Genomic DNA, 13,177 nt, shown 5'->3' on the forward strand with positions numbered 1-13,177 from the left:
CTGAGCACCTCCCTGTCAAGAAGATTCTTGAGTTTTAACAAAGAAAACAGCTCTTCTTTTCAGTTCCCTTTGAGTTAAAATATGTCTTGAAATACTTTAAGAGAAAAGTGAGGCGAGAAGTAACATAAATCACCAAGAAGGAAAAACCTGGGAGTTTTTGAGGACCTGTAAAACATTTAAAAATTAAGTGAGAAGATGGCACAATTATTTTGACAGCAGGTGGGATCTCTAAGCTGTTAATTAGAGAACAACCATTAAGAACATGAAGGATCAAGTTGCTAGAGGTTTACTAATTCTTTTCTGGTATTTTGAGAAGACTTGATTACATGGTACTGTTTTCAAATGTCATTTTATAACTTTAAAAAATGACAGAGGACACACCTTAACAAAATGATTGTCCCTGGAGGGACAAGAGTAAATACCACTATTTGGTAAATTCTCATTTTTTTATAACTCTAAACTATTTACCCTCTGGAAAAAAGATCATTCATTATAAGAAATAGTGATATAATTAAACATGTCTATGCTCAGCCAACTAACAAATCAGGTAAGTTGGCACCCTTGACAACAGAATTGTATCTTAATTGTTAGGATAAATAGATGGATGGTCAGATGGATGAATGAAGTGATGGAGATAGGTAGAGAATAATAGTACTTGTATAAGAAAATATCACAAATATTAACTAGGTCATGAGCATTCTAAATAGACAAAAGGCAAGGAGAACCAAAAAAATGAAAACTAATAGATTGGTTATACACTCAATATTGACAATAGAAATTGCTCAAGGAAAGATTGAGATCTTTCTGGCAGGAGTTTTGTCTTTTTCTTTGTATTTTTAACAGTTACACAGTTCCTCTCCAGTTCAATAAGTGCTGGATAAATGGAAGTAAATGAAAAGAAAGAAGGAAGGATGCAAATGTGATCAAATTGAATTGCAGGGAATAAAAATGGTATTTTTCCACTAGAATTGAAAAGAATCTTACTATTTCATCAGGAAATAAGGAATGTGAATCTCTTAAATATTTGGTTAACACAGGTTGGATCTATCTATCTATCTATATATCTCTATCTAGATATACATCATATATGACTGATACATAGATATGATTATATATATTATATAAAATATATGCTGTGATACAAATGACTCCATCTATTATTTTTTAGTAAGTATTGAACATATGTTGCTGAAATGTTATCAAGTAGATAGAAAAATTAGAAAAATCTTCATAAAAGCAACTGACATATAATTTAAGTACACACAAAGTATTCTCTACTAAAACTTGGTCTTCACTTGCTCTCCAAATCAGAGTATACCCAGGTGTCCAGGTGAGTGTGAGGAGTTGAGGGACTTTCATGCTTTGTATGAGAAAGAAGAATTTGAAATATGGTGGCAATGGTATGGCACCTGGGAGAGGATACAAGGAACAGAAGATCAGGGTACTGCTTGGGTTGAGAGGGCAGGACTGAGAGCCAAAGGGAAGAGAAGTACAAAACTGACTTAGATGGAAAACAATTACATAGAGAAGAATTAATTGTTCCAGTGGGGTGGGCTATATTTTTTCTCTCCCTTTAGCCACCATATTGTACATTTAGTAATAGTTTTTTTGCTTGCAAATACTTTTTATGAAATTGGCATGTTTGGGGGATTTCTGAAGTGGAAACTGAGGTCTGGGTTAGTGCAAAGCGGAAATAGATTATGTGGAGAGGCTGGTGAAGAGCATGGTGAAAGTTTCAAGAGTGCATATCCCTGGGAATTAGCAAAAAAAAAAAAAATTCATTGTAGACTTCAGACTTGATAGGCTCCAAGCCAAGGTCTCCAAGGATAAAAGATGGGTCCTGCTAACATCTGGGATATATGTTAAATTTATATGTATAACATGATGAAAAGATGGAGTTGGAAAATAATAAGGTCCAGAGTATGATGGGGAACCAGTGGGCTCACATTTTTTCTTTTATCTCTTGCTGACCCTCTATGACAAGTCCATAGCCATTTGATGAGGAGTCATGGTCAGTAGTATCACTCTCAGTGCCCAGTTGCCTGAGGATGTGATGTGCTTCAGATGATGGAGAATGAACTCTTTATATTTTTTTCTGGAGGTAATCTTTGTCCTTTGGATAAGCTCAAACTCTGCTTTGTGGGGCACTGATTGACTTTCTACATAGTTTGAAGTGTGTGGCTCCTCCTATTTTATCAACTTTGAGGGGGGAAAAAAAGAGATCCAAATCAGGTAAAGGAACCCTAGGCCCAATCCCCAGAAGAGATTCAATCTTGTTTTTTCTCTTCATTCAATTTTCCTAAATCGTATTGGAGCAGAAACATTTGAGTTGAAAACTCCCAGGAGGGAGATGACCACCCTTCAAGAATAACAAATTGGAGAGAGCAGAGGTGAGAGAGTAGAGACTAGGACTTCCATGAAAAACTCATAGGTGGACTTCCTGGGGGTGGTAGATGTTGCTCGGGTAGATCTCACATACAATTATTTATGGTACCTTAACTTATTAAGGGCTTTCAGAGTACCAGAGAAGAGCAATTCCTCAACTTTGTTCATAGACTGCCCTTCCATCTGGGCATCTGTAGGACAGTCCTCCTCGTATATTAAGGCTGACCTGAAAAACAATGCTGAACCTTTGATCAGATGTTATCCCATCTATGCTCAAGGAGCAGAGGCTTGTTTAATGCAGGGTAGATATTCCTAGAGATACGAATATCTGTGTTCTTTTTAGCAGAGAACTATTGGTGGAAATTTCAAGTGAGGATCTCATGCAGGAACTCTTTGTTAATTGAGGTTTTCAAGAGAAGGAGCAAAGAATAAGAATTTTATCCATTTTAGAAAATGATTAACAGAGTTGGGCATGGTGGTTTAAGACTGTAATCCTAACTACTTGGGAGACAGCAATGAGGAGAATGGCAGTTTGAAGTCTACATAGGCAAAATGTTCATGAGACCTCATCTCAACCAACAACTGGGTACGGTTGGATGTTCCTGTCATCCCCAGCTGCACAGGGAATCACAATAGGTGGTTCATGGTCCTCACCAGCCTGGGCATAAAGTGAAACCTTATCTTTAAAAAAATACATAAAGGGGTGGTAGAGTGGCTCAGGTGGTAGTGTGCCTACTTAGCAAGAGCAAGGCACCTCAGTTTAACACCCAGTACTTAAAAAAAAATTAATAGTCTGTTCAAACCCAGTACCATCACCAAAAAAATTAAAAAAGGATTAACAAGAAAGGAAAATTGATTTTAATTACTACAATCTAGGAAAGCATATTATTCAAGAATAATGAATGTTTGTAACTTTCCCAGAAGAGTGGAGTGAGAATTAAGCCCAAAACTCTTCATTCTTCTTTGTCTTTCAACATAAATACAGAGAGCCAGGAAGAGGATCAAAGATGGAATAGTAGAAGCTACAGTTTCACCCATTAAACCAGTGCTAATCAAAATCCCAAAGGTTACAGTAACTTTATACTTTATACCCTAAAGTATAAAATCTCTAAAGATCAAAATCTTGATAATCATAATCTTAAAAGAATAAAATCCTAAATATTGAAATTCTGAAAGCTGAAATCCTAAAAACCACAATTCCCATTGAAAAAGATGTCTATATAGGAGGAATATAAAGCTGAATTCTGAGGAAGGGATTAGTGTGTTTTGGTGGTATGCAGAATGATGCCAAATTATTCAATTGTGTACTTCCTCTGCCTCTTCACACACAGCACCATGCTTGCCATCAAAAAATTCCCTTCATCAAATAATAAAATGAATTCTATAGCTGAGTAACCTTCTAAAGTTGAGAGAATTGCTGATATGAGGTTATTCCAGTGTTACAATACACATTAAATGAGTATAAGATTTAAGTGTTGTAGAAGACAGATTTATATTTACCAATAAATCTAAAATAAGCAAACTGGTGCATGGCTCAATTTGGACAACACTTTCAAAACTGCCTCCATTATTTTCAAATCAAATATTTATGCCCCTTTTGGATCTGAAAATTCAAGAACATATCTGCTCATTTATGTACTAATAAGTGGAAAAAGTTCAATACTGTATAAATGCTTTTTTGGAGATTTGGTGGATTTCGTAAAAGAAAGTAGATTTCAATTGAACCCCCAAACCATAATGATAGAATTGGAATTAGGTACAATGAAGGCTTCTAAAAGTGAATCTCAAGATAATATGAATAATTTTTTTAAAAAATCACCCAATGCATTTAGCAGAAAATTCAGGTTAAGTGGATCAGTCAGAAGATGGGACAATGAGGCAAATTTCAGTTTAAATACATGTCATTTGATTGAGGGAAGATGGCAGATTAAAGACCCAGCACTTTCCTGCATATCTATCAATATGAAACAGAACATCAGGTTTGTGGCAGCAGGGAGCAGTGAGTGAGGTGGGAAAGCGTGAGTGCAACAGCAAACAGTAAACAGGAACTAGGCAAAATCCAGAAGTACTGAATTTGAGATTCGTAAAAGAAACAATGGGCCCTAATATCAAGCTCTAGGCAATATGGTAAAGAAAGTGGGGAATGCCCCTCAGTGTGGCTTTAAGTAAGGCAAAAAGGAAAGCCTTGGCTAGGCTGCAGGTCTACACTCTAGCAGTCTGTAAAAATATAGTCAACATGGGACATCTGTGACCTGTGCAGCAAACTGATGCCAGAGAAAAGGCTCTCTGCAATTTCCACCTTTCTCACTGGAGCCATGGTGGGACTCATCTTGCAGTCAAACATTTGATGAGGAGGGTAGAAGCACCTACATTTTAGTGGAGCCTCAAAGACCTCCATTCTCTGGCTGAGAGTAATGATTCTCCTTGAGAATCAGTTTGAGCTCAGGAAAATGGCTGTGACTTGGACATGGATTCATAAACACAGGTCTGTTTGGTGGGAAGTGCAGACCATGCTACGGATGGAAGTGCAGTATGCTTACAAATGAGAACAGTGACTCAATCTCTGAAAATGAATACAAGATGTGGGTGAATACAGGTGGCACATTAGGCCACAGATGGACAAGACCAGGGCACCAAGGATCACTCACTGACCTTGCCTCACCCACTAGCACAGTTTGCTTTGATCTAACTGCTCTCCACACTCACAGAGCCATGGAAATGAAGCCACATAGTTGCCCACATTGGCAGAACACCTCCTGTGTGAGGGAGCATTAAACAAGATGGTCCTCTAGCCCAGGTGATGGGAAAAGCTTGAAAGCAGGTCCTCCTCTTAAAGCTATGCAGGACTGCATACAGAGCACCCTGGCAGGAGTTCAGCTTAGCAGTGGTCATCTTAGCATGTGTACTATGTAGGAAAGATAGCCTGCAAACAGCCCTTTCTGGTCTAATCTCTTGAGACTTCAGAGGCAAAATCTGCCCCTAAACCAGGTAAACTTCAAAATGACAAACACTGGAGAGACCGTGTCTGTGTGTGTGTGTGTGTGTGTGTGTGTGTGTGTGTGTGAGTGTGAAACATTGCCATCCTCCATATCCACAGGAAGGAAGAAATATTCAATTCATTTTATTTGCTTTGCCCTGTATTTGTCTTATTATTGTTCCCTCACTATTATTTCTTATGTCTTCATACTTTATACTTTGTATATAAAGTATACTGTGTATACTTCTCCCTCTTTCCTATCTTGCTTCTTCTCTTCTTTTTTCCTTTCTTCATCTTTTAAGAATTAAAAGATTAAATGTTAAAATTTTTAACCACTTAATTATTAATACTTTTACTTTATTAATTTTTAATTTCTAGCTTTTCTTATAAAAATCTTAGCTCCTTCATTTTTTATTCTTATTGGGGTTGTAGTTGATATTTTCAATTTTTTTCTACATTTGAAAATCTTTTTTGTTTTTGAATTGTTGTTGTTGTTACTACAGTGTCCTTTCTCTCCTCTAAGCAGTTGTGTATTGACATCTTAATAGAAGACTACTCACAAAGAAGTTAGTGCTCTACCAGGCCTTGGGACTGAAGATGAGGTTGGTGTGGCCCATTTCTCCCTGACCTGCCTCTCCCCTCCCTCCTCAGGCTGGATGAGTCCTGCAGGCTTGGATGAGGGAGCACTTCCTGGCAACTATGAGAACTATGGTTATGCCAATAGTGAGCCTGTGAAGAAGAAAACAAGAGACTCATTGAAAGACTAAGAAACAAAGTAACTGCTATAAAATCTCCTTCTATTGAAATAGGCCATGGAGTTAAAAATCAAAATAAATTATTTGCTGAAATAGAACCACAATTTGATTCTACAACTGGATTTCTAGGTAAAATTGTGGGAAGACTGAAGACTTTATCCAGAGGGAACCAAACAAAGTTACTGTGCTATATGATGCTATTTTCATTGTTTAATTTTTTTGTCTTTTATTGGATTATTAAACTGAGGTGATACAAGTGTATGTAAGTTTGTAATTTGTTCAACCTAATGGCTTGGAACATAACTTTGATAAAAAATCAGCATCAAAACATTCCTAAATTTCTAATTTCATGGCCTTTTCTATTGAAAATCACTGGATTCTGCTTGTTTTATGAATCACATTAGATAATACAGTGCTTTTTGAATACTGTTTCATACTGACTCATTTTAACCCCTATTTATTAATTAAAATTGCCTAAAGTCACTATTGCTCTACAAGCTTTTTTTTCCTGGAGTTTGCTAATTGTCAAATTAAATAGCAATATAATATCCTGTTGTTATCATAAATGTGATTTTATGTTCCATGTAAGAAAATTAGAAGGAGAGCAGTAGAATACCTGGAGAGCCTGGTACAGAGCTCTTGAGGTATTGAGCCAGTCTGTGATGGAATGGTAATTTTGTTTTCCTCGGATGTCATTAACTGATGATGTGCTCCCTCTTTCTCCATACTTGGTTAAAGCTGTAGGACAATTCCTTTTTATCTGAATCTTTTTAAAATAAATTTTGATCATATGACTACTGTTCCATCTTTGTCCAAGGACCTCCTTTAATAAAACTTATTTCAGCATATTTCTTATAGAGCCCAATGCACATGTGTATCTGTATAGTTATTGTTTTATATATTATGTTGACTTGTTTTATAATATTTTTTTGACTTTAGCTATTTAGGTATGCCATTTGATTACCATCTATGACAGAATAATGTGAAGTGCTAAACTCTCAGCAAAAATAACATGTTTAAGCAAAATTAACTGCCTTTGCTTTATTATGTGCTCAGAATAGATATTGAAAACCCTCAGGCATTGAAATTGGAATTAAGAGGGATATTGTTTTAATCCAGTGTATTTGTTTATAGAAAGCAAAATACAAAGATGGATTTGAGCAGAAGAAATATTAAATACTGTAAAATACTGTGTATTGCTCCTGATATGGAATTTACTTATTTTAGCTTCTAGAAATTAATTTTATGAACATATATTTAAAAAAAAGAAGATTGCTTATTAAGAAGAGTCCCATGTAAACCTGGAAGAAGTGTCCACACCAACAGATGTATAAATCACAACATATCAACACAATAAATATGAAAAAGCAAGGCAATGGGACTCCTCCAAAAGTTTATAACTCTTTAATAACTGAATCCAAAGATACTGAAATGGTTAAAATGCCAGACAAAGAATTCAAAAGTCTAGTTTTAAAAATGACCAATGACCTCAAAGAGGATTCAAGTAAACAAATTAATGAAGTTAGGCAGTCAATTCAAGACATGGCTGAGAAATTCATTAGAGATCATTTCTGAGAGAAATTGAGATAAAAAGATCAATATATCAAATCAAAACTCTGTGGAGAGAATCAGCAATAGACTAAATCAAACAGAAAAAAGGATATCAGGAGTGAAGACAAGGTTGAGGAAGTAAACATTCAGAGAGCAATGAAATTTAAAAAACAAATCATAACCACAAATTTCAGCAACTCTGCAACACTGTCAAAGGACCAAATCTTTGTTAAGGTAGAAGAAGGAAATGAGATACAAATTAAATTCATGGAAAACCTGTTCAATGAAATTGTAGATGAAATTTCCCAATTCTAAAGAAAAGATATGGACACCCAAGTATAGGGTACTTTTAGAACCCCAAATAGACATGACCAGAAAAGAAACTCTCTATGTCACACTACAATTAAAATACTAAGAATATAGGGGAAAAAAAGAATATTCAAAGCTGTAAGAGAAACATTCCATGTTATTTAATAGGCAAATTCATTTGCATTGCATCAGAACTTTCAGCAGAAACACTAAAAGCCAGGAAAGCATGAATGGTATATTTTAGGTCATGAGAGTAAATAACTGCCAACCCAGATTACTGTATCTAGCAAAGCTATCCTTAAAAATTAATGGAGAATGTGGGCACTGGTTGCTCAGGCCTGTAATCCTAGCTACTTGGGATTCTGAGATTGGGATGTTCATGGTTCAAGGCCTGCATAGGCAAAAAAGTTTGTGAGAACCCATCTCAACAAAAAAAGCTGGGTATGCTGGCACATATCCAGCGATGGCATTCCAGCAATTGGCAGGAAGGTTAAAATAGGAGGATCACAGTGTAGGCTGCCCTGGACAAAAATAGAAACCCTATCTTCAAAATAATGAGAGCAAAAAGGTTAAAGGCATGGCTCAAGCAGTAGAGCACCTGCTTTACAAGTGCAAAATCCCTGAGTTCAAACCCCACTACTGCCACAAAAAAGTGAAATAAAGAACTGCAAGGTAAGCATAAACTAAAGCAATTCATAATCACTAAGTGAGCATTGCAGAAGGTCCTTAAAGGAATGCAACACCGAGATGAGGAAGAAAGTTATAGGCATGAGAACTTGGGAAAGAATAAATGTCACTAGGAGACTAGATAAACAAAGAAGAAGTAGAAAATAATGAAAAAATATCAGTACAGTAAACCACAAACCTCTAAGATGAATGAGTGAGAAAGAAAGTAACAAAGAATACTTGAATCAACCAGAAAAAAAGTTTGCAGGAATAATGATATACTCCTCAATAATAACCTTAAATATAAATGGTCTTAACTTTCCAATTTAAAGCTGTAGACTGGATGATTAGATTACAAAAGAAGATCCAACTGATTATTATCTACAAAAACCTCACTGAAAGTAAAAGATCAAAACAATGTATCAAGCAAGTAAAATTTAAAAGCAAACAGGAATAGGTATATTCATATCTGACAAAGTAGACTTATAGCCAAAATTAGAAGACATCGAGAAGGCTACTACAGGCTAATAAAGGGAAGAAGAAGAAGATATAACAATTGTAAATATACATGCTTCAAACATTGGTGCACACAATTTAACAAAGCAAACAGTACTGAACAGATAGGTCCAGATACAATAATAGTGGGAGATCTCAATACCTGACTCTCATAAACAGATCATTCAAACAAAAAATTAACAAAGGAACTTCAGAGTTAAACCGCACCACAGTTCAAATGGATTTAACAGACATCTTGAGAGTATTCCATCCATCAGAAGAAGTATTCACATTCTTTGTAGAAGCCTATGAAACGTTCACTAAAATACGTCACATATGAGGCCATAAAACGAGTTTTTCTTTTTTTGTTTTGGTGGTACTGGAGTTTGATTTTTGGACTTTGCCCTTGCTAAGCAGATGCTCTACCACTTGAGCCATGGCCCCAGCCATTTTTTTATTTTAGTTATTTTTCGGATAGTATCTCACACTTTTTTTTTTTAATCTGAGCAAACTTAGACCATGATCCTCCTACCTCTGGCCTCCCATGTGGCTGGGATCACAGGCATATGTCACCATACTCAACTTATTGTTTGAGATGGGGGGGTCTTACTAGCATTTTGCCTGGACTTTCCTTGAACTGTGATCCTCCTAATCTCTACCTTCCAAGTAGCTAGAATTACAGACATGAACCATAACACCTGGCCAACAAGTCTTAACAAATATTGAAAAAATTAAAAAATTTGTAGTATATCTTAGCAGATAGTAATGTATTAAAACCAGAAATCAACATCAAGAGATATTATAGAAAATTTCCAAACACATGGGGATTGAACAATATACTTCTGAACTACAGTGGGTCATTTAATCAGGGGGAAATTAAAAACTTCCTAGAATGAAATGTAAAGGACAACACACCTGCCAGAATCTGAGACACAATGAAGGCAGTTCTAGGAGAAGGTTTATAGCTGTGAGTGCCTACACTAAAAAATACAGAGATCTCAAATAAATAACCTAATGATGCATCTCAAGGTCTTAAAAAGCAAGAACAAGCCAAACCCAAAATTCGAAGGAAAAAATAATAAAGATCAGAGCTGAAATTAATGAAATGGAAACCAAAACAATATAAAGGATAAATGAAAAGGGTTAAACCTTTAGGCAAACTGAAGAAAGAGAGAAGATACAAATTAGTAAAAGTAGGGATTTCAAAAGGGGGATATTACAACAGATGCCACTAAAATCCAGAGGATCATTAGGGAATATTTTTTTCCTTTTTCTTCTTCTTTGGAGTATTGGACTTTTGAACTCAGGGTCTTAGGATTGCTAGGCTGTAGCACCCACACCCCAGCCCTTTAGCTTTAGTTTTTATTTTTCAGTTAAGGTCTCATGTTTTTCGTAGAGGTTGGTCTTGAACTGTGATGATTCTATCTCTCCCTCCTACATTGCTAGGATTATGGGCCTGTACCACTATTTTTGAGATAGGGTCTTGTTTTTTAAAACAGGGTCTTACTAACTTTTTTTGTCCAAGCTGACCTGGAATGTGAGCTTCCCATCTCCACCTCCTGTATATCTGTGATTATAGGTATGTACCATGACACCCAGGCCAGAATATTTTCAAGAGTTTTGATCTAACAAATTTGAAAATTCAGAAGAAATGGATAAATTTCTAGACACATATGACCTACCCAAACCAAACCAAGGGGAAGTAAAAAGTTTAATCTTATCTAAAATGAGCAATGATATTGAACCAGTAATAAACAGTCTCCCAATAAAGAAAACCCCAGTATTGGACAGATTCACTGCTGAATTCTACCAGGCCTTTGAGAAAAAGCTCACACCACTGCTTCTCAAATTATTCTGTAAAATGGAAAGGGAAGGAAACCTTCCAAATTCATTCAATGAAGCTAGCATTACCTTGATACCAAAACCAGATAAAGACACACAAAAAAGAAAAGTATAGACCAGTTTTCTTGATACAGAAAGATGCAAAAATACTCAATAAAGTCCTTCCATCCAAATTCACACACATGTTAAATAGTTCATATACCATGATCAAGTTGAATAGTTCATATACCATGATCAAGTTGTTTTCATACCAGAAGTGTAAGAATGGTTCAATATATAAAAATCAATAATTGTGATATAGCACATAAATAAAATCAAAGACAAAAATTATGTGATCATTTCAATAGATGCAGAAAAGATCTTTGACAAAATTCAATATTACTTCATCATAAAAGCCCTGAAGAAAATAGGAACAAAAGGATCATAACTAAACATTGTAAAGGCAATAGATGGCAAAATGATAGACCACATTATACTGAATGGGGAAAAAATAAAATACAGATATATGCAGTGATTTTCTGAATAAGACTCTGATAGCTCAGGAAATAGAAAGAACTGGCAAATAAGATCATATATTCTTCATAGCAAAGGAAGCAATAAACACATGAAGCAATGAGAGACAGCCTACAGAGTAGACTATCTTTGCCATTTTTTTCCAATAGAGGATTAATAACTAGAATATATTAAGAAGTTAAAATATTAAACACCAAAAGAACAAATAATCTAATCAACAAATGGGCAAATGAATAGACACTTTTGAAATGAAGAAGTATAATAATAAATACATGAAAAAATGTTAAGCGTCTTTAATCATTAGGGAAACTCAAGTCAAAATTACATTGGGATTCCATCTCACTCAGTTAGGATAGCTATCATCAAGTAAACAAAAAACAATAAATGTTGGGGAGGATGTGGGATAAAAGGAAACCTTATTCACTCTGGTTGGGAATGTAAATTAGTCCATTCACTATGGGACACAGTATGGGAAGTTCCCCAAAATTTAAAAATAAAGTACTATATGATCAAGCTATATTCCTTGTGGGCATAGACCCACAAGACTCAAAGTCAGCTTACTACAGAAATACATACCCATTTTATTATGGCACTGTTCACAGAAGGCAAGTTATGGAATCAGCCTAGATACTCACCTATCAATTAACAAAGAAAATATCACACACACACACCACACACACACACTCACATACATACACACATGGTTTTAGTCAGCTACAAAGAAGAAAGAAATAATGTCACTTATAGGAAAGTGAGTAGAACTAGAGATTGTCAGGTTAAGTGAAATAAGCCAGACCTCCCAAAACAAGTATTGTATGATTTCTCTGGTATGTGGAATTTAGGGATTAAAAAAAGAACATGAAAGTAAAAGGAGGACTATTTTAAGGATGCAGAAGGGCAAGAAAGAGAGTCACAGAGGGAATGAATACAATCAAAGTATAGTATATACACATGTGGAAATGTTATAATGAAACACATTGCTTTGTACAATTAATACAAGCTAATTTTAAAAGATGTCATTTATCTGTATTGATATTCTTTTAGCTGATGAAAGTCCAGAAGCTTTCACTGAATTAAAACTACATTTGTTTGAAAAAGCCAGCAAACTCAGGGACTGGTTTGCAAATAATTATGTGCACGATGGGCTAAGAAGACACTATGCCACAGTGTTGCTGCATCACTCATCAGTGTAGATTCCAATTAATTTGTTGTCTGTGTATGAGTGGATGTTGAATGGATTTCCATTTACTCAAACAATACAGAGACATGGTGAGGAGGGCTGGGAAATCTAATGGGAAATGTTCATTGTATTGAATCATAGAAAAATTTCTAAAAGAAAAGCACTACAAAGAAAATGAATGTGAACATATTTGAAGAGACTCGTGCCTTAAAAGAAAAAAGCAGCTATTCATCATGATGTAATACTTCAAAGAATAGTTAATACCACGAAAGTCAGCCAGGTCTTATACATGGCCTCCATGCAACTTCCCATGAGCTATCCTGTGATATACGTTTCAGGTGTCTGAATTTCTTCTTATTTTTTTTCCTTTTTAGTTTTATTTCCAGTATTTCAAATTATCTTTTTTACATTTGCTATGTTGTATATTTCATCTTTGCATCATTTCCAATACTACATTTGATGGTTGACCTTGATTGTTTCAAAGTCTAATCTGAAAGAGTCTGT

At 35.3% G+C, this 13,177-nt stretch overlaps 1 pseudogene; it reads left to right on the plus strand.

Annotated features, from left to right (window-relative positions):
- The first annotated feature begins 5,928 nt into the window (after positions 1–5,928).
- Positions 5,929–6,368, plus strand: LOC109700724 (BET1 homolog pseudogene; annotated as a pseudogene).
- The last annotated feature ends 6,809 nt before the right edge of the window (positions 6,369–13,177 follow it).

This window comes from Castor canadensis, chromosome 13 (genome assembly GCF_047511655.1).
Source record: "Castor canadensis chromosome 13, mCasCan1.hap1v2, whole genome shotgun sequence".
Taxonomy (NCBI): Eukaryota; Metazoa; Chordata; class Mammalia; order Rodentia; family Castoridae; genus Castor; species Castor canadensis.